At 47.6% G+C, this 22,234-nt stretch overlaps 2 protein-coding genes across 2 annotated transcripts in view; both read right to left on the reverse strand.

Annotated features, from left to right (window-relative positions):
* BEND3 (BEN domain containing 3) overlaps positions 1-11,130 on the reverse strand; it is a 35,643-nt gene extending 24,513 nt beyond the window's left edge. Inside the window, exon 1 of the mRNA XM_023254210.2 lies at positions 11,003-11,130. The gene's annotated coding sequence lies outside the window, so the exon portion shown is untranslated. The remainder of the gene's footprint in view (positions 1-11,002) is intronic.
* A 2,955-nt stretch (positions 11,131-14,085) lies between these two features.
* The window catches only part of PDSS2 (decaprenyl diphosphate synthase subunit 2), a 288,760-nt gene continuing 280,611 nt past the window's right edge, over positions 14,086-22,234 (reverse strand). Inside the window, exons 8-9 of the transcript XR_002742389.2 lie at positions 20,075-20,304; positions 14,086-16,360 (exon numbers count right to left, since the gene is read on the reverse strand). The gene's annotated coding sequence lies outside the window, so the exon portion shown is untranslated. The remainder of the gene's footprint in view (positions 16,361-20,074; positions 20,305-22,234) is intronic.

Raw genomic sequence — 22,234 nt, forward strand, 5'->3', positions numbered from 1 at the left:
CGTGTCTCTCCCCAACTCGACTTGAGAGGAGGCGAGTTGGTAGCTAGAAATGGACCGCAGTGGGCGTATTTATACCACAGAAATGGACATTTTTAAAAACAGCTTTTTCGGGGCACCTGGGTGGCTCAGTCGGTTGGGTGTCTGACTTCAGCTCAGGTCACGATCTCGCGGTCCGTGAGTTCGAGCCCCGCGTCGGGCTCTGGGCTGACGGCTCAGAGCCTGGAGCCTGCTTCTGATTCTGTGTCTCCCTCTCTCTCTGCCCCTCCCCCGTTCATGCTCTGTCTCTGTCTCAAAAATAAATAAACGTTAAAAAAAATAATAAAAAATAAATAAAAACAGCTTTTTCTTCTTTCTTCAGAGCCATTTTACCAGTATTGAACATTCAAACCCTTTCAAGGGGTCCACGAGATGAAAACTATGTTCATAACACTGAGATGTTATTGCCCCTTTTCTCTTACCGGCGTGCAGGAGAGTATTCCAGAAGCTACGTGATATGTCATTTTGCAAAAGACTGAATACAGAGGCAGACAGGAAGATGCAGTTGCCTTCTATTAAGTCAGATGTTAAAGAGAGTTGCAAGAATGTAAACAACACAAGGGCAGCCTGGCTGGCTCAGTTGGTAGAGTGTGTGACTCTGGATCTCAGGGTTGGGAGTTCAAGCCCAACACCGGGTATAGGAATTACTTAAAAATAAAATCTTTTCCAAAAAATGGAGGGGAGGGAGGACACCTGGGCGGCTCAGTCGGTTAAGCGTCGACTCTTGATTTCAGCTCAGGTCACGATCTCCTGGGTGTGACATCAATCGCCGAGTTGGGCTCTAAGCTGAGCATGGAGTCTGCTTGGGATTTGTTTCTCTCCCTCTCTGTGCCCTCCCTTGTCATGTGTATGCTCTCCCCCCCACCAAAAAAAGGAATGTAAACATTCGTTTCACTAAGATTTTCAAAATGCTTCTTTATTTTGAGGGGGGAGGGGTAGAAAGGGGGAGAGAGAGAATCCCAAGCAGACTCCGTGCTCAGCTCGGAGCCCAACTTGGAGATCGATCTCATGACCACGAGATCATGACCTGATCCAGTATCAAGAGTCAAACGTTTAACCGACTGAGCCACCCAGGTGCCCCCATTAAACTATTACTGACGTTACCTTGTAATGGATTTACTATGGTTTTTAAATGAGTTAACAAATATTTAAACATTTTTCCATTTTAATTTCTAACACAGTAAATATTGACAGATATAACCTATATAAACAAAGGCTCTTTGGGGTCTTCAGTAATTAAAAAAAAAATTTTTTTTACGTTTATTTTAGAGAGAAAAAGAGACAGAGAGAGACAGAGCATGAGTGGGGGAGGGGCAAAGAGAGAGGGAGACACAGAATCCGAAGGAGGCTCCAGGTTCCAAGCTGTCAGCACAGAGCCCGACGCGGGGCTTGAACTCACGAATCGTGAAATCATGACCTGAGCCAAAGTTTGACGCTTAACCAACTGAGCCACCCAGGCGCTCCAAGGGGTCTTCAGTAATTTTTAAGCATATGAACACATGGAAAAACTGGAAGAGTTAAGATCCTGATCCTCGTTTTTCTCACTTAATAAATATATCATGTAAGTTTCTCTATCACTTCTTTTTTAGCTTGAGTTCCCCCCGGAAGCAGATTCGGAGACAAGGATCTGGAGTGAGTAGTTTCTCTGGGAGGAGAGGGTCAGGAGCAAGGTAATGAGCTTCCTTCCGTGGGGTAGGAGCTCCCTGGCTACGGGCAGTGCTGAGGGCACTAAGGGAGGGGTCCAACAGGGCCGACCCCCGCACTGAGCAAGCTCCTGGAAAGCAGAAACTGCTGTGCATGACTCCTCACCTCACTGCCCAGGGCTTTGCATACTCGGTGAGAATCAATAGCAGCAAGGGCCTACTCTGTAGAAGGAGCTTCCCAGTAAACTAACGTCACCTAACAATCCTGTGAGGGAGAAACTCCTGTCAGTCTCGTTTTATGAGTCGGGAAACCGAGGCGCAGTTTTAGAGACACAACAGACCTCAGAGATGATCTCCTTTTAGAGGTATGGGACCCAAGGCCCAGAAAGGTTGGGAATGTGCTCAAGCCTGCCTGATCAGTGCTTTGGGGGCTACACCCCCCACGGCGTGACGGGAGCTGCTGGTGTCAGTGGGGCGACTGTCCTCTGCGCAGGGGATGACGGACCACACAGCCTATTTACTGGGACTGATCACAACCAACACAAGTCAAGACGGAGGGCCTGGAGAATGAAGACGGAACTGTGGAGCCTCTGTCAGAGGGGAGGTTGGGTAAACGGCGTCAGATAAAAGTCACAGGAAGGAAAGAGCACTCAGAACCCCAAGGTTAGGAGATACTACATTAGGGTTTCCATAACAACCGTAACTCACATCTAGTAAACACAGGCTGCCTGCCACAGCTGTGCAGGAGACCACCAATGCTTGCAATTTTGTGACCTGGGTACAAATAATTTTAGGCTCTGGTACATGCCCACCAGACTTTTCTTCCTTTGGAGAGGGAGAGAAATAACATTAAAGCAAATTCTAGGTGGAAGAAAAGTCTACTTTGAAAAGAACTTTGTCAGTGCTTAAATGGGCAAATCTTGATCTTCCTTATCGCTTTCAGCTTCTAAGGGCCTGGAACCAAATCCCTGTGTCACTTACAGAGCCTCACACACTTGAAAGTTATGCTATGCAGTCGCCTCTATGAGCAGAGGCCAGAGAGCAGAGAGCAGAGAACCAGAGCTCTGTTACCTTACAGGGGATCTTAGGCTGAGCACGGGCAGGAACGGAGCATCGGAATGAGGGTGGAAATCCCGGTGCAGAAGCCCTCCACAGCCCTTAGCTGTTATTATTTACTGACAAATTCCACTAAAGCATGCTGACAAAATGGGAGAGACAACAAACTGAAAGTGACCTGCACTGAGATCCCCTTTGATCACTATTGTTATTTCCATCAGACAACGTTAGGAAGTGAACTTCGACACATTTTTCTCAACACATGGATCCAAAACCTCTATTGACAGGAAGAGCCGAGCATTAAATTATGTGTAAAGATTCAAAATCAATTGTTCATTACAGGGCTACCCAGTCAATAACAACATACTTCAAAGTTCGCTGGGGAGATGTCAACAGCATAATTAAAAAAATGCCATAAAGCAGCTGGAAGGAAATATGCCACAATGTTAATTACCTCCAGTTAGGAGATTATGGGTGATTTTTTTCCCCCCGAATATTTCCTTCTACTTTCCAAATATTCTACAGCGGACATGGAATTCTTTGAAAATAAAAAAGAAATTTTTAAAAACGGAAAAAAAAGAAGTATTACAATATGAATACAGAATATAGCCACGGCATATTCTAACCTAGGCCCACAAACAGCAACACGCTAATTATGTACAATCAAATCATTCAACTTTTAAACATTTAAAATGTCGATAGTCTAAGAATCAATATACAACTGACAAACCAGTAAAGACCTTTCATTTCCTAACTGCCTCTGAGTTACTGCCGCTGAAGGTATATCAGCGTGGGGAGAGAGAGATGAGAAAAAACTCTTAGCTCATAAACCTGGGTGTGAATGAGAAGGAAAGGAGATCAGTTTTGAACCATAAGGAAATGTCATCTCCTGGTAGGTACATTACAGGCTCTAACAACGCATTTGCCTGATACTTGAAAGATTTTTCAAAATAAGGCAAATTTCATGGGAGGAAAAAACAAAACAAGACAAAACTCAAAACGCCAGAGCAAGTCTTCTGGATCAGGGCTCAAAGGCCAGGTCACTGGAGAGTTGGTGGCTGGCTGGAGAAATGAATGGACTGGCCAGCAGCTCAGCAATTCACCAGGCAGGGGCCTAACTTGCTGGGTTCCTATACTCTGGATGACAACTGTTAAAATGTAGTCCTTTCAGGGCACCTGGGTGGCTCAGACTGTTGAGTGTCCAACTCTTGATTTCGGTTCAGGTCGTGATCCCAGGGTCAGGCTCTGCGCTGAGTGTGGAGTCTGCTTAAGACTCTCCCTCTCTTTAAAAAAATTAAATTGGGGCGCCTGGGTGGCTCAGTAGGTTAAGCATCTGACTTCGGCTCAGGTCATGATCTCACAGTTTGTGAGTTCGAGCCCCGCATCAGGCTCTGTGCTGATAGCTTGGAGCCTGGAGCCTGCTTCGGATTTTGTGTCTCCCTCTCTCTGTGCCCCTCCCCTGCTCATGCTCTGTGTCTCTCTGTCTCTCAATAATAAATAAACGTTAAAAAAAATTTTTTTAATTTAATTTTAAAAACAAAGAAAAAAATGTGGTCTTTTCTACAAGGCTCTCTGGTGTCTAAGCACCACAGGAGATGTTCTGACCCGCTCTGGGGCCCTCCTTCCCTGAATCCTCAAAATTGGCCCAAACTAGGCGAGCAGAGGCCTGCTCTGAGGGGCCTGGCCCCAGGGTGAAGCAGCAGGAGGAGCTGGGAGAAGGAAGGTCAGGAGGTCTGCAGAGCTGAGGAATGGCTGAACCACAGAAAAAGGAAGGTGTGGTGTGGTGACTGGTTAAAGTGGGTAATAAAGAGTCACACAGAACCTGACTTGGGGAATTCTTGCTGAGAGCTGAATGCAAGACCACAGAAAGGACAGCAGGGGTCAGCTGGGGTGGCCATTCCTTGCCAAAGCCCACTGCCTTCACAGGGTCCTGGGTCTCCTCCCTCAATGTCCCACAGGGGTCCAAAGGACAACATTCTCCAGTGCTTCTCCGCGGGGGGCTAGGAGTGGCCAGGGGGTCCTCTCCATCCAGTTCTTTCCACAGAACCAGTGCTCCTTGAGAGAGCAACCAGCCCAGGCCCCTTGCGAGAGCAGCTCGTGGCTAATCCAAGGTGCCAAGGGCTTGTGGCTGGCCAGGACTCACACCAGGACCAGCAGCAGGCCTCGAAATGGGAAGTACTTGGGCTTCCTGAAACCTCGAGGTTCAAATCCCAGCCAGCTGACTCAGGATCCTGGCCCAGCTAAATCGGAAACGTCCACTGAACTTGGTGTTGGCCCCTGGGCTGAGGGGGCTGAGCTGCTGGTCCTAGAAGGGGCGGGGGGGGGGGGGGGGGGGGGTGGTGGAGCCTGCAGCCCTGACCTCAGGCCACTCAGGGGGGCAGATCCTCCCAAGTCATGTTTTCAGATGTAAAGTGAGGCAAACCCTCACCACAGGAAGGGCTGCTAGGGAATGTGAGCCCCAGGAGAGCAATGCGATTGGAACCCCCGTGTGGTGCTGCTGCATTCGAAGGGTAAAGCAGAGAAAAAACGTTCAGGCCATTCTGATGGTGCTATTAATAAAATGTACTCAGGATTTAAAGAGCTTGAGACCCAACCGAACCTCACTTCATCCTTTTCACAACTGATCTGGCTTCGTGATATCGGTCACGAGGATTTTAAAAACTGAGCACGGTAAAGGAGGACAGCAGCTAACATTTCCAGCTGCACGGTCTGTTTCCCATGCTAACCCACGCAGCCCCCACAAGAGCCCTCTTATTTTGCAGGGAGGGTGGCAGTCTGAGCCTCACTTGGGGCGGGGGGTGTCACAGGGAGCATGAAGAGGGAAGGGACGGAGGTGGACTCGGGGGCGATGGTCCCATTCCAGCCTTTCAAGAAGAGCCGGGACCGAGTGGGACACGAGCAGGCCACGCTTTCCTTTCTCCCTTTCCCAGGGGCACCCCTCTGTAGGCTGGGCTCTGCTGCAGAGCAAGTCAACTGGCCAGCTGGGCCCCTGGACCACCAGAGGGACTCGCGCCGCTGATCTCGAGAAAATGGGAATTCCCTATCGAAGTTTAGGGTCAGGAAGAATCAGGTGGAAACCCTGACGCGGGCAAGTTGCTCACCCAACCTCGGTTGGTTCTTCTGTAAAATGGGGCTGGACACACTACCCCCACCTCAAGAGTTTCCGTGAAAATGACCAAGGAGAGAGTGACTGTCACATAGCACTTAGTGTTATCCGTTACAGAGCCCTTAAAAAAAAAAGGTTTTCAAAGTGCATTTTAATAGTGAATTTTCTTTAAAACTGCAAAATTAAGTAACATGGTTTAAAGCTTTTAAAAGTTTTAGTAACTTTTCTATTTTTCTTTTAAATGAAAGAAACAACTGGAAGGGGATAAAATCAAATAAAATGCTCTCCCTAAGGACTGGAAGAATGTTCCCATGCCATATGCTCTTGCGGGGCTCGGGGTTTACAGGAACGGCTGGGAGTCTCGGGGCTCTCAGAACCCGGCCCTCCTGGCAGTGGCATCCTGCCCAGGGGACTTGCAGGACATGTTTGCAATTTGTTTTTATTTTTAGACACATCTGCAAATGCAGTTTGAAAAATACCAGTCCTCACAAAAACCAGGGCAATTCCTGCCGCCACCCGGAGTCTTCTAAAGCTGTAACTGTTGCTGCCTTCCTCATTCAGAGTACGACGGCATCTTCCTGCAAAGCTCAGAGGCACAACCTCCTGACCCTGCCTGCCTGCGATTTGGGGTCTTACCCTTCAGACACGATCTTGTCTGGATGTGACTAAATGTGATGTCTTCCTCAGCTAAGCCATTATAATTAAGCCCTTCATGAGGCCAAGAAGGGCTACCTCCTTGGCCATCAATAGTAAGAGGCGCCAGACTTCTTTTTCTTTTTATTTGATTTATTTTTTAATTTACATCCAAGGTAGTCAGCATATAGCGCAACAATGATTTCAGTAGATAGTAAGAGGCGCCAGACTTCTAACTTTAACCCTGGCACCCAGAAGCCGGGGCTCAAGGAGGAAAAGAGGGCCAGCACATCCCAGCAGTCACCCATGTGACTGACTGGACAATGGTGACTAATTTTCCTAGGAGGCATAAGCTGAGCTTCCTCTGTACTTCCCACTTTTTCAAGTGCATTGTCTTGTGACCACATGAGCTAATTAGAGTTGGGGCAGTCTTGTGTAAATACCCCCCCTCCCCCAAGCCTCCATCCTTCCATTCACAGGCTCCATGCTCAAACCAACAGCCCCTTGCCTACAAGACCAGGGGCCCTTGGCTGACTCAGTTGGAAGAGCATGTGACTCCTCATCTTGGGGTTGTGAGTTTGAGCCCCGCACTGAGTGTAGAGGTTAAAGAAATAAATGCAAACCGATGCAGCCACTCTGGAGAACAGTGTGGAGGTGCCTCACAAAACTAAAAATAGAACTACCCTACGACCCAGCAATAGCCCTAGTAGGAATTTACCCAAAGGATACAGGAGTGCTGATTCAGAGGGGCACATGTACCCCGAAGTTTATAGCAGCGCTATCAACAATAGCCAAATCATGGAAAGAGCCCAAATGTCCATCAACTGATGAATGGATAAAGAAGATGTGTGTGTACACACACACACACACACACACACACACACACACACACACGCAGGAATACTATTCGGCAGTGAAAAAGAATGAAATCTTGCCATTTGTGACAACATGGATGGAACTGGAGGGCATTATGCTAAGTGAAATATGTCGGTCAGAAAAAGAGATCATGTATTTTCACTCATTTGTGGAATTTGAGAAACTTAACAAAAAGCCATAGGGGAAGGGAAGGAAAAATAAGTTACAGAGAGAGGCAAACCATAAGAAAATCTTAAATATAGAGAACAAATTGAGGGTTAATGGGGGTGGGGAGTTGGAGGGGTGGGGAAAAGTGGGAGATGGGCACTAGGAGGGGACCTGTTGGAATGAGCACTGGGTGTTGTATGTTAAGTGATGAATCACAGGAATCTACTCCCGAAGCCAAGAGTACACAGTATATGCTGTATGTTAGCTAACTTGACAATAAATTATTTAAAAAAAGAAAAAAGAAAAACTCAAAAAAAAAAAAAAAAGAAAGAAAGAAAAAAAGACCAGTAAGTAATTTATTCAAATTGAGCAATCAATGTCCTTATAGATCCTGATGCAACTGTTTCACTGGCCACTGAGAACTGAAAATGAGGTGAGAAGAGACAACATAAGTAGACAACTGACGTTTAATACATGTATTTCAAGTTGGATTGAAAATGGTGAGCTGCTGAGAAAAACTCAGCTTTACAACAATAGTTTGTAAAAGCTCTGATCATTCAGTGACTAACATGCCAGGCATTTACCACCCTCCAAGTGAAATAGCACCTCTCCCGTTTGACACACTGAAGGCCTGATGCCAGCATGGAGCGCTCTTAGCTTGGCGTTTGCCCGTCATGTGTGGCAGCTAAGTTCCAGAAACCACAAGTGCTCTGAGCTGAAATAATGTTGCAAGAGATACTGGAGCATCAGAAGGGGAAGAAGAGCAACTGTCCAATCTGGAAGGGGAAAGAAATAGCACAAGCAAGCTGACACTCACAAAGCACATAAAATACCCAATTTGGGGGCATGTGTGGTGTGTGTGTGTGTGTGTGTGTGTGTGTGTGTGTGTGTGTGTGTGACTTTAAAAATTTTTATTTTATCTTAATGTTTATTTATTATTGAGAGGGAAAGACAGCACGAGCGGGGGAGGGGCAGAGAGAGAGGGAGACAGAGGATACCAAGAGGGCTCAGCGCTGTCAGCAGAGAGGCCAGTACGGGGTTCGAACTCATGAACCTTGATGTTAGGACCTGAGCTGAAGTCAGATGCTCAACCAACCGAGCCACCCAGGCGCCCCTTTAAATTTTATTTTAAAAAATTGGCGTACAGTAATTTACTCTCTGGGGGGGAAGGGTGTGCAGTTCCATGAAAGATAGCACATATGTATACATCCCTGTAACCACCACCAAGGGGGCTGATACAGAAAAGTCCCATGAACCAGAAGATTAATTCTATGAATGAATCCCCCAAACTTACCTGAGCCAATAATGGACACAATGAATAACAAGGGTGGCCACCATAATTCACCACCTGTTATCACAGTTGGGTACCAGGAAAAAAATGCTAACCCCCAACCTCCCATACACTGACACCAAGTTATTTTTGCTGGTTGGCTTGCAACCTTCACGTGTTTCTACATTACAAAATTTGAGGTATTTAAAAGACACATCCCCAGAGTTTTCATCATGGTGTCAATTCAATTCATAAAAGCTTATTGTTTCCTTCTTCACTGTTTCAGGGGCTTTTCAGTCAGCTCTAAAAAGTGACAGGTGGGACATCTTTCAGATTATATTTTCACCTAATCAAACCTATGTCAGCATTGATGCTAATTCCTAATTATTATACATTCTGCAATTCCTTTGCTCATGTAAGGCGTGCTCAGGAACCTAGAAGTGACCAAAAGGGATAGCATGAATAAGTGAATAAAAGTGGCACCCTAAATAGGTTATTGGGATGATCACCTTGTGTACTAGTCATAACTGGTCTATCTTCTTTGCTCTAGTGCTGTGTGTGTGGTGGGGGAAAGGAAGGACATAAAACGTGTCTGTTAAATTACTTCAGCAAAGGGATGAGTGTCTCCAGTAAAACTCACATTCAGTGGTGTTTTTACATGACAGACATTAAAGGCTCTGGTTTTATCCGTGAATTTCATTTCAAGGGCCACACACACACCAGCTAACCCACTAGTAGAAACAGGCTGCACTAACCCCACCTTTCTTCTGGAATCCAAGAGGGTCTCCATTCATTTAGCAAATATTTACTGAGCACCTACTACGTTATCAGACGCTAGGTTGGTGGCTGGGGAGGAAAAAGTGTCAAGAAGATACAAGATCTTGCACACATCTCAGCAGGAAGGGTGAGAGAAGCTGCCAGAGTTCCATACGGTGATACAAAACCATTAACTAGGGACGGATGATGAAACAAAACAAACAAAAACTGAGGGGATTGGGAGTGCAGATAACAAAAGATCTCCTCCATCCCTCTCTCATAGACCGAACAAGCCAGAGAGTTCACTTCCTTGCCTCAGTTTCCTGCAGCCGCAGCTTTCAGGCACGGTAAACATTCAAAAGTCACTTTAAGAAAGTGAAGTTGAACATTACCAACTCTGAAGCGCTTAGCCCTATTCCGTGCACCCTAGGCTGGTTAGCCTTCCCGTGTAAAATTCTTCCAGACGTGCCACCTGAGCAATCAAACTCTTTCACCCCTGTAAAAACACCTTGTAAAAAACGGTATGTCGCGGCACACAAGGCCATCACAAGCACTGCAGCACAGCTCACCGATAGGGGAGGGCAAAGTCTGCGTGGGAAATCACGTTTACAATAAAAAGGGAAAGGGGGCGGGCGATCACGAGGAGCAACGAGTGCCCTGGGCTCCAGGTCCGCGGCTGACCGGGAAGGCCTCGCGCCAGCCCGGGTGCACACCCAGGGCGCCGGGCCCGCCTCCAGCTCCCGGGCAGCGGGAACCGCGAACCGCGCCGTGGACGGCCGGGGAGGGAGCGCCGCGCCCCCTGGCGGCGGGGCCCGTCCCCGTCCGCTCCCGGCCGCCGCCGCCGCCGCCGCCGGCCTGCCTGCCTGCCTTGCTCCATTTGCAGACTCCGGAGGCAGCGTCCCTCCGAACGGCGGCTCCTCCGGCCTCCAGCTCCCCGCTCCGCATCACCCTCCAGTCCCCGCCCCCTGCTCCTGCTCTGACACCCCCTTCTACACGCCAAGCCGTGCCCCGCCGAAGCCCGGCCGAGCGCTAGCGCCGAGCCCACCGCGGGCTCCGCCGAGCCTTCCGGCGGCCCCGGCCGCTCCATCCCGGCGCCAGGCGGGGGTGCGGGGCCCGCGCACGGCGCGAGTGGGGCGGGCGGCGGCGGCGCGGACCGTTCCACTCCGCGTCCCCCCCCCCCCGCCCCCGGGCGGCGCGCGTGCTCCCCGGAACGCCATGGAGCCGCCGCGTTCCGAGCGGGCACAAAGGGGCGCGCGGCACAATGGGCGCGGCGAGCCCGTGGGCGCCGGGCGCCCGCTCCGGCGACTCGGCCCTGCGCGGGGGTGGGCGCTCCTCCCGGCGGGCGCGCTCGGGGCAGCCCCCCTTCGCGTCCCCTCCCCTGCTCCCGCCCCCACCCCGGCATGGATGTTGCAGCCACTCGCCCGTCCGTCTGCCCCGGAGCCGCCACCGCGCGGCCGGCTTGATCCGCCCCGCACTTACCTGGGACGCGAGTTCTGTACTTTGCAGAGCGGGCCCGCGCCGAGTTTGGGCGCCACGTGGGGGGGTGGGGGAGCGCGGGGCCGGAGAGCGGGGGCCGCGCGCGGAGGGCCTGGCCGGGGCGGCCCGGGGAGTTGCTGGGGGCGGCGGGAGGGCGCCGTGTATTTTCCCCTCTCTTTGTGTGTGTCCGTGCGCTGCGCTCTCGCGTGACGTGACGGGACTCCGTGTGTCATTTCCGCACAAGGACACAGGAGCCCCCGCTGCAGTGGAACCACAACCCCTCCGCCCCCACCCCTGGCCCGCCCCTCCCCCTCAGCGGGGCACACGCGGGACCGGCGGCGGCGCTCGGGCGTGAACGGCCGCGGCGGGGAGCTGGGGCGCGCACTCCGGGGACCCGGGCGGCCCTGCGCGCTCGTCCAGCGCCGCGCCGCTCCACGTGGGCCCGCGCCGGCGGCCCGCGGTGGGGGCGGCGGCTGAGAAACCCACGGCGCGCCCGGGCAGCGCTGCCTAACAATGTCCCCTGCACACCGTGTGTTCTCCCCCCGCGAGTCATTGCTCTAAAACGTGGTTGCTCAAACCCGAGGAGTTTGACCTGAAAAGCCTCTTTTTCGACTTTTTTTTTTTTTTTTTCTCTGCGGGACGGCGACTCTGCGGGTCGTCTCCTCCCTTGGCGCCCGCGTCTCTGCCGAGTTTTTGGCATCCCGATCGTGGCCCTGGCCCCCTGGGCGGGTGTTCCCGCGCCGCGATCCGCACAAAGACCTCGGGGCGCCGGGACCCGGGTGGCCCCCGAGGCCCCGCGGAGCCGGCATGGAGTCAGGCGGGGCGCGGGAGAGCGACTCGGGCGCTGGGAAACGCTGGCTCTGGCCACTCCCCCAGCAGGGTGGCCGCCCTCTGTTGTAAGCCTGTGCTGAAAATCTGCCTTCTACTTGTAACCCGAAGTTTTGAGGTTTGAGGCTACGGAGCGAGATTTCAGAAGTGCGCGCGCTCGCAGACCCACAAGCCACGGGATATCTGCGCCGGGCGCTTAAAATAGAAAAACACGAGTCACCAATTCAATAAGGGCGGATTCTTTCTCCTTCTGACTCCCGGACTGTAGATTCCAAGTTGATTAATACGAAGCCTACCCCTCGAGTATTTTCTTAAGTCTTAGCGACTTGAAGGGGTGTGGCGTGAGGGTCAGGGAAGCCCAATCCAACAGTTAAACCACGATTATATTTTAGGCAAACGATGAGAATGTAGTTTTGTTTTTTTTTTTTAATCCTTTAATTTGCCGGTCGGAGTAAATATAAAAAGAAAAATGCAAATGATCCCATCTGCTGCTCACAGCTGACTGGCTGCAAGAGAGGACCATGTGGCCCAGCCCTGCGCGGTCAGTGAATAGGTAGAATAGATTTTAAAAGAAGGCATATGCTGGCTCCTTGCTGGCCAGTCGCCGGGAGGGTTTGAATTAACGTATAGTTTTGGATTACCGTATCCTCCTCCGGACCACTCCAGTTGGGAATTTAGTAATTATGCAAGTTCCTTCCCTTCGGATTTGAAATCTAAAGGCACAGGGTTATCCAAGACCTTTGAGGAACTACGTGGAACATTCTGGAGCTGTATTTGGATAGCCCATTTTGAGAAGTCAGTACTAATTGCTATGCAAAATTAGCAAGCCTCCGGGAGAACTGAGCCCTGCATCCAGGGGGTGCTTTTATAAAAGAATCCATACGTGCTCAGTGTCATTCAAAACAGGATGATGAAAAGAATGGGGCCGAGATAGCAGCCCTTCAAATTCAAAAGACTTGAGACGCCCTATCTACATTTAAAATAGGGCGGAGGGAGGAAGGGAGGAGGACCGCTTGGGGCAGAATGGTTAATTTATACATTCCCAGAAGACCGAGTGGAGGCACCTCGATTTCTGCCGGGAACTTGACTTTTACACTCACACATTAAATAACACGTATGATACAGTGCATCGCTTGACTCACTCAAGAGATACAGCAGTTTTGGTTTCACCTTCAATTTAATGTGACAGTTATAATTAGAATTTAAAGAGTATAAATTGCATTTCATTAGTTCAGTTTTCTAGGATTTCCCAGTAGAAGAGTTAGGAAGAGTTAAGAGTAGCATTTAAGCTCACTTTGCATTTTTAAACCACTTTACAGAAGTGGTTTAAAAACATAAAATGACCTTGTTATATTTTTACAAAGGGGACTAGATGAAATATGTATTGTGAAAATCTATATCCTAGCCAGCCCTTCACAGTAACAATTCAGGTATTTAAAGAGAAATTCAATAAAACCATAGAAATGAAATAATAGAAACCAACATTTTTGGTTATATTTGAAACCAGAGATTTTGTCAAATATAATTTTATTAATAAATAGCATCTAAGGCAAGCAGCATGCTTACCTGAGCTTTTTAAAACATCTCTTAGGGAAGGACAAAGTGACCTTGAGTATTATTGTAAGTCATGCATCTTAATTTGCATAACTGGATCAATCTATTTAACAAAGTAAGCTGTTCATTCCAAATTATTAACAGAAATGGAAATCATTGCTATCCAGGAAATTACCTACCTTCAAATGGTTTTATAGGTTCTTTTTGTCTTGTTTAATAAGGAGTAAGGGAAAATAGTACATAAAGGTGAAAACAGCCACTGCATTGGAATAGTTGTATCTCAAATGTACTTTGGAGCCTTTAAAAAATAATAGGTCTGGGGGAAAAAATGATGTCTGAAAGTGCTGCTGGATAAAAGTAATGCCTTCTGGAAAAAAAATGTGAATAAACATGGAGTAAGATGGGTAGAGGAATGAGGATAAATAATACAATACCTGCCTAACACAACCCTAAGAAATCAGTGGGAGACTGTTCATGGTTCATAGGGATGTGTATAAAGACCTGGGGGGGGGGAACCCTGAGTTTTAGCTTTCTGCTTGATTGGGAATTTCTTAATTAGAAATGCATTTCTCAAGATTTCAAATTAAAACTGTTGCAATTGATCTAATGAACTCATTTCCAATTTTACCTGAGTAAAATGCAGCAGGGGGGAATTGACTAGTTAGCCATATAAAGGATTCACATAAAGCACTAACTGTAAAAACTCAAATGGAAAATTGCACAGCATTTAATGAAGAATGGGATATATATACAATGTAAATATATATAATTAAGAGTGGCAGACAGACAGGCATTAGGTTTCAGATATCTTTGAACTGTTATTCTAAAGGTTTTTATCATCGCTAAAATATATTTATAGTTGCCAAGACAATATTTAGTAGGGCTTTTTTTTTCCCCCTCAGTAGTTAAGTCTTAAAACAACGCAACAGATTTCACTGTTAGTTGTGAGACATTTCCACTTTATTTCTTGCCTGCTGGATGTATAATTTTGCCAATTCTTCAACTTCAAACAGAAGTAGCTGACAGATCCAGATTCCGTGAATACTGACAACAAAAAAGAAGGAAAAAAAGAAAGGAAGCAGGAACATGTATTAACTTTATTAAATAGAACTTATGGAAAGACACACCTTGAAAAATAACTTGCAAAACTGGCTTTTGTTTGGGAAATTAAGCCTGGGGAGTTAAGTTTAACCCCTTGTATTCTGGGGGCAGGGTGGGGAGGGGAAAGGATGTTGGGGGGAGGGGGACTACTTTTAGTGGAATCCGGAACCAGTAAATGACCCAATGTGGAGGTAAAAAATAAGTTTTGAATGAAAAAGCTGCAGAGAATTTGTGCTGGGTAGTTCTCCTTCAGTGTTCAAGAACTATTTAATAATTTATAGCGGCTTGAGATTTTAAGGACCCAACACAGCCATTAGTATCTGATTTTAGTTGAATATCTGGCTTGCACAATAGGATTCTGCGAGAAGAAATGTTAGGGAGAGTGAAAATTGCTGCGATCCCACTCTCGGTTTCAAGCCCTTGAGAAAACAAATGCCAATCCGAACTATAGCTCATTCTCAGCCCAGAGTGCTGGCTGGAGGCGTTGCAGCCACCAGGGCCCCCGCGCCCAGAGGGCTGCCCAAGGGCTTGCAGTCAAGAGTCCCCACACTGATCATACAGATGCAGCAACAGGCAGGAAGCAAGGAACTAGGCGAGGCTGGTTTTCCAGCCAATCAGAACCCATTAAAAAAAGAAGAAAAAGGAGACATACTACTCTAGTAACCAGCCAAGTTTTAAGAAATTATTTTATGCTGTGGGTCAAAAGATTCTTTAAATGAAATGGTATACACACATGCTTTTTTTTTTTTTGTCTTATTTGACCTAAAATATTTTTCTGTACAATGAAACACCTCATAGAAATGAACTCGAGATCCAGTGATTCCACTTTCCCTGGGGAAACACTCAACCAAAGCTACATTTACAAGGATGTTCATTGCAGGATCATTCATGTTAGCAAGAAAATGGGAGAGAATTTGAAAAGTTGCTAAATGAATGACACATGCTATGGCATACTCTGTAGGCTTTAGAAAGAGGAAAAGTACTCTTTCTTATGGGTACAGAAGAATGTCTTTGCCATATTTATTGAGTAGAAGAAAATTAGAGATCTATTTGAAAGAGGACTTCGCCTGCCTCCATTTTGACCGGAGACTTTCCAGCTGGGTTCTTCCCAGTTTGTCTCCGGCTCAGGTAGCAGACCCTGAGGGCAAAGCATCCCCAGATGGGAACTGAAATTATCGCCTGAAGCAATAAGGGCTGCCCTGAGCCTACAAGACCCCACCCGTGATTGCTCCAGGACAATGATCGATTTGACCTTCACTTCCTGCCTACAGTACCCGCACACCTTTGCCCCACATTTTCCTTCTGTAAACCTGGAAGTATTTTCAGCACGTTGGAGACGGTCTTTGGGTTGCAGTCCACTGTCTTCCCGGCGTTGGCCTCACAGAAATAAATTCCTCTTGTTTCACCACTGCTAGTTTCTCTGCCTTTGAATTTTGTCAGCAGCGAGTGGCCGGACCTGGTCTGTTTGGGACCCCCCGGAGCCAGGTGCTCTTGTATCCCTGTGCCCCTACTACATAACATAACGTAATCCAATTTTTGTAAGAAAAAGAAAAACACGTACATATATTTCAGGGTAAATAGAAAAGTCCTGGAAGACACAGGGGTAACAGTGGTTTCCGCTGAGGTAGAGGATGGTAGGGAGGAGAGGGATGTTTACTTTTTCACATGATACCTTTGTGTCATGTTGGATTTTATTTTTTTCCCCGTTATTGAGCATCTATTGCTTTTGTAGCTCTTTCTCCCTCCCACAGACTAAAACCTGAGTCGTCACCATGGCCTACAGAGCAAAAGTCACCCTGGAGTATCTGTGAGTCCTGCAGAGCTGGTGTGAAAGTCTGGATTTACTCCTGTCACCGGGCTCCCCTTCATCCACGTGTTCTTATGAAAAAAGAGATCATAATAATAATGCTCCAAAAGTAAATACGGCATTTGGCTATAGAACCCATGGCTCCGTTTCCCTAAGCCTCTGAATTGTCAACCCAGTATTTTAGAGAAGTAACTGAATACATCTAAGGATTTCCCTTGAATCATGGCACATTAAGGTCTGAGAAATAACCAATGTTGACTGCTTGATTCTACCAATAGAGAAGCTGAGGCAAAAAAGGAAAGGTGGCGTGCCCAAGGTCCACTGGCCTCTGGAACTACAGTTTCGGGTTCCTCTTTGTTATTCCTACCAAAAGCCAAACAGATTTTTAAAAAGTCAGAGAGGTCAGGGGTGCCTGGGTGGCTCAGTCAGTTAAGCATTCGACTTCAGCTCAGGTCAGGATCTTACAGCTCTTGAGTTCGAGCCCCATGTCAGGCCTGGAGCCTGCTTCTGATTCTGTGTCTCCCTCTCTCTCTCTGCTCCTCCCCCTCTCACTCTCTCTCTCTCTCTTTCTCTATCCCTAAAAAATAAACATTAAAAAAAATTTTTTTTTAAGTCAGAGGTCACCAAAGAGTGAAATATACAAGGTTTGTGTTTCACCAACTGCATTTATTCAGAGCAGCAGCCCCTGCCTCCAGCCTCAACCTTCAGTCTTATGCAGAGTAGATCTCCTAGAGAGGCCTTCTGGATTCCAAGTCTGGGCTAAAGGCCCCTGCTCTGTACTGACTTCCCCGGCACCTTTTCTTTCTCTGTCACAGAGGCTGTTAGGAACTCAACCCTAACTGCTCCCCCCCACCCCAAATCCATGTGTTGAAGTCCTAACCCCCAGTGTACCCCAGAAAGTGACTGTATTTAGAGATAGAATCTCTAAAGAGGTGATTAATGTTAAACGAGGTGGGCCTCGGTCCATTGACTGCTATTCTTAAAAGAAGAGGGAGAGTCAGCGATGCACAGAGAAAAGGCTGTATGGGGACACAAAGAGAAGGTGGCAATCTGCAAGCCAAGGGGAGGGGCCTTAGGACAAACCAATGCTGCTGCACCCTGATCCGGACTGCTGGCATCCAGAATTGGGAAAGATAAATGTCTGTGGTTTAAGCTCCCATGTCTATGATGTCTTGTTAGGGCAGCCTGCGCTGACTAACACACAGAACCTGCTCACGGGAAACTGGAATTACCTTTCCATAAACTCCTGGAGGGCAAGACCATGTTCAATTCAAACACTGTCTCCAAATACCTGGCTCTGTGCCTGAGACACAGTCGATGCTCAACAAATGTTTGCTGAGATCGAGTCAAACCTTAGAGGCAAAATGGGTCCTAGTCTACATGAATGGTGCCTCCTGGAACTGTTCCTGTACCACTCATGCTGGTTGTTATAAAGGAAGAGCCCAGAGGCAAGCAGCTAATTCGTGGTAGGATCTGGGCCACAAGCCAGAACCCCACCCCCATGCCCACACCCCCTATCTGCTCCATCCACCCACCACCCCAATTCTGGAATAATACCACAGCCATAAAGTGCCTTCCATTGTTGTCTTAGTCAGCTCAGGCCACCATAACAAAATACCAGACACTAGGGGGCTTAAAAAACAGAAATCTGCTTTCTCACAGTTCTGGAGATTGGAAGTCTGAGATCGGGACACCAGCATGGTTGGTTCTGGCGAGAGCGGTCTTCCTGATTTGCAGGCAGCCACCTCCCTGCTGTGTCCTCACAAGGCGGATAGAAAAGGAGCAAACCTCCTAGGGATCTCTTCTTATGAGGGCACTGATCCCATCCTGAGGGCCCCACCCTTATGACCTCATCTAACCCTCATTACCTCCCAAAGGCCCCATCTCCAAATACTGTTACACTGGGGATTAGGGCTCAACCTCAACGTATGGATTTGTGAGGGACATAAACATGTAGCCCATAACAAGAGTGTTTTCACATTTTGTCACCCTGTTTACCTTTGATCACAGATCTGAGATGGGACAGGTATATCACCTCCTCATACCAATCCATCCCATTTTTAAATAGACGAAAAAAGATAAAGTCCAGAGACACCGCGTGGTTTGTAACTCATTCTTTCATTTAACAGAGAGTTCTTGCAGGCCTACTATGTGCCAGGCACTGTGCCAGGCTCCAGATGCATAACTGGCAATTGGCATGACCTGCATTATATGCTAAATACTAGTTTTTCTGCTGTTGCCCGGTTAAGTCTAGTTATTTCGCAGTTCAGTGTTCAAAACAAAAACAATGCTGACCAGAATAGAATTTAATCTTTTTCTTTCAGAAAATTCCAGTCCACGCTAAGACACATAGGAGTGTGGAAGCACTCCTTTCCTGCTCAGGCTGGGCATTTCTGCCTCCTCTTTTGAGGCTTTTATAGTCTCCTTCCCAACGCCTGTTCTTCCTTCAAAACCTCCTCTGTTGTGTTTTCACCACCTCCTTCGCCACCAGAGGTAGTAACACCCAGGTCTATGCTCCCACTTAAACCTCTTTGGCAGACAGACCTTATCTCAGCCTAACTGGTATTGCTTTTACTTTTTTAAGTTTATTTATTTATTTTGAGAGATAGAGAGCACACAAGTGGGGAGGGGGGCAGAGAGAGTGGGGGGGGAGAGAATCCCAAGCAGGCTCTACACCAGCAGTGCAGAGCCCAGTGCGGGGCTCGAACTCATGAACCACGAGATTGTGACCTGAGCAGAAGTCGGACGCCTAACCGACTGAGCCATCCAGGTGCCCCCTAACTGGTATTACTTGACTGTACTGTTATTCGTGTCTTCCATGATACTCTTGTACCGGACTCCGTGATGTTTCAGAATGTGTGTCATACCTCCTGTTACCTTCTGCAGTAAGTATCTCAAGTGGCTCTTCCCCGCTGTGACTGTGACACAGGCACTGGACATTCCAGCTGACTGGACTAGGGGCTGAGGCTCAAAAAGTGGATTTAAGGCTGCATGTGGACAATGCCAAGCCTTCCTGGCTTGATCCCAGATCTGCTCAGTAGAAGGTCTCTGAAGTGGATGATGACAAAGCCACACAACTGAATCTTCTCTTTTAAAAAGTATACAGGTTTACAGGGTGCCTGGTTAGCTCAGTCAGTTAGGTGTCTGACTTTGGCTCAGGTCATGATCTCACGGCTCGTGGGTTCGAGCCCACCTTGGGCTCTGTGCTGACAGCTCAGAGCCTGGAGCCTGCTTCAGGTTCTGTCTCCTTCTCTCTCTGCCTCACTCTCTGTCTCTTCTTAAAAATAAATATTAAAAAACAAAATAAATAAAAAATATACAGGTTTGGGTGGTGTTTTTCTTTCCTATGGCTGCTGTAACAAAGTGGGTGGCTTAGAACATCAGAAATGTATTATCCCACAATTCTGGAATCAAGAAGTCCAAAATCAAGGTGTCAGCCAGGTTGGTTCTTTCTGAGGGTTATGAGCAAACATCTGTTCCAGGCCTTTCTCCCAGTTTCTGACAGCCTTAGGTTTTCCTTGGCTTGTAGATGGCATTCTCCCTATGTCTTCATATTGTCTTCCCTCTGTATGTGTCTCCCTCTGTGTCCAAAGTTCTCCTTTCTATAAGGACACCAGTCATATTGGATTAGAGTCATCCTAATGGCCTCACCTCAACTTGATCATCTGCAAAGACCCTACTTCCAAGTATGGTCACATTCGCAGATATCGAAGGTAAGGATTTCAATATCTTTTGCGGGGTACTGTTCAACTCATAAAAGGTGGGGAAAAGAGTAGCATGCTTACCTGGTCTCAGTCCTAGCATCCCAGAAGTACTGGGTCCCAGAGTGAATGTTCTGCTGACAAGGTGGCTTCCTCTGCTACAGCCCAAGTCCAAGCATTCTTGCAAAACCTCTGTCACTGTAGGAACGTGCCTTCCCTTTTATTTCTAAAGAATGCGCCTAATGTAATTTTGCTGTTCCTTGGAGGCTTGGCCATTGCATTCATATTTCCATCCCTCCGGTCCGATTATTGCCCTGCAAATAGCAAGTGGTAATAAATGCTGTTGCACTTGCTGGCTGTAGAGTGCAGAGCTTATAAAGTCAGACAGACCTGGATTTGAATCCAGACTCCAACATATTCTAAGTGTGAGATTTTGGAAGCTTGCTTATGATTTTAGCTTCCGTTTCCTTATTCACGGCACGGGGCAACCCCACCGTACAGGGTGGTTATAAACAAGGCGGTTACGTGTAGCCCTGAAGTTACCTCAATCAAAGACAGCGGTTATTTTTATTGGTCATAAATGAGGTAAGTGAACTGTTGAGGTAACTAGCTCAGGCACATAACAGTTGGGGTTTTGAAAAACACATTTCGAGTTTAGCAGCAAAAACACAGAGGTTCGCGTGACCAGCCTGAATGCTGTCTGGAAGACACTATAGAACCCCATTTCAAATCCAAACTCCACCCAGAAAGGGAAAGAGATACCACCATATAATTTTAAAACATGTGATGGTCCCCCAACCACGATTCTGATGCTCCTTCTCCTTGTCCCATCCACAAGGAAAAGAACAAGGCGTCCTGCTATCTCCAAGCCAGCTTCCGGCAGCCTCTATCACGTGTGCACCCTGGTGCCACCAGAGCCCTGAGCTAAATAACCAAGCCCGTGAGGTAATAAAGGTATTGCGTGCAAATCTCAGCCCATACATTTGTGTGTTTGAAATAGCTATGTTTATAATTTACTTTCTATTTTAAGCCCCATCCTTTTGGAGTCGTCCCCACCCTCAGCCGGCATCCAAGGACCTCTGCCCTCCAGGCATTTGCCCACTTCAGTTCTCGCCAAGCCATCCATCATTCTGCTCACCATGCCCTGCAGGCAGTGGCTCTGTCATGTCCAACCAGGGACATGGTCATCTCTCTGCAAGGCTGCCTAGAACAGGGATACGTGATGCAAATGCCTACAGGAAGCAGCAAGGGGAATTCATGAGTGAAGCCGGTGAACTGCCTATTCAACACAGAAGAACATCTTCGCCTCTACCAAGAAGTGCACTAGCTCCCCAGTTTCTTTCAACGCCGTGAGCTCTCTTTATTCTATCTTTTGTTTCTCCATTTATGGAAAAAAATCTTGGGTAAAGAGGAACATCCGCTATTGTCTGGAACACAGCAGTGCAAAGCGTTATGATGAGCAACCCTTGGAGTAGGGATAAGGAAAGGACTGGTGGGGACTCTGACAACCTAGAGCGTTCATTCCTTATCTAAGGCAGGCAGCCATTTGATGCCATGAGAGACTGAATCCAGTGTAGCCAAATCTGCCAATTACTTATGAGAAACCTGAACCTGGAATCTTACGTGAAATGGCCCAGATCGTTAATGTGAATGACTGAAATTCACGCGGCCAAAGTCAGGTCTAGCCCACAGGCCTTCAGTTTGCGGCCATGGCCCACGTCCGCATCTTCTCAAGGGACAGGCCTGCCTCCCAGACAGCTTGCTGGAAAGCTCACGTGCCAGCCCTGCCCCTCCCCCACCGCCCTGTTCAGGACCCTCCTGCTTCTGCTTAAGACATTTTGCCTATGGCTCGAATCTTCTCCTTGTTGGGGCTTAAGATTTTAGAAGCAAAAGCTGGAGGGTGATTTCAGCTTTCTGCTCCATCTCGTGCCTTCACCAAGACAATAAACCCAGACAGGAATTTCTGCTTGGAGGCAGGGAAGAGAAAGAGGGAAGTACCAGGAGAATAAAAATATAGATTAATATCTCAAAAGCATTACCTTGCTGAACAAATTTGATTTGAGGTTATCTACAGAGCAACTTCAGAATTTCTGTCCATGGATTCTAGGGAAGCACTAGGAAAATCTTTTAAGAAGGAAATCCCAATTCAGCCAATTAATCAGATTCCATTTTCCACAGTAAAATATAAGTGTCTAACACGGTGTATTCTTAATAATATATTATAATGTAACATTTATTTTTATC

The sequence above is a fragment of the Felis catus genome, chromosome B2, assembly GCF_018350175.1.
Source record: "Felis catus isolate Fca126 chromosome B2, F.catus_Fca126_mat1.0, whole genome shotgun sequence".
In the NCBI taxonomy this organism is placed as follows: domain Eukaryota; kingdom Metazoa; phylum Chordata; class Mammalia; order Carnivora; family Felidae; genus Felis; species Felis catus.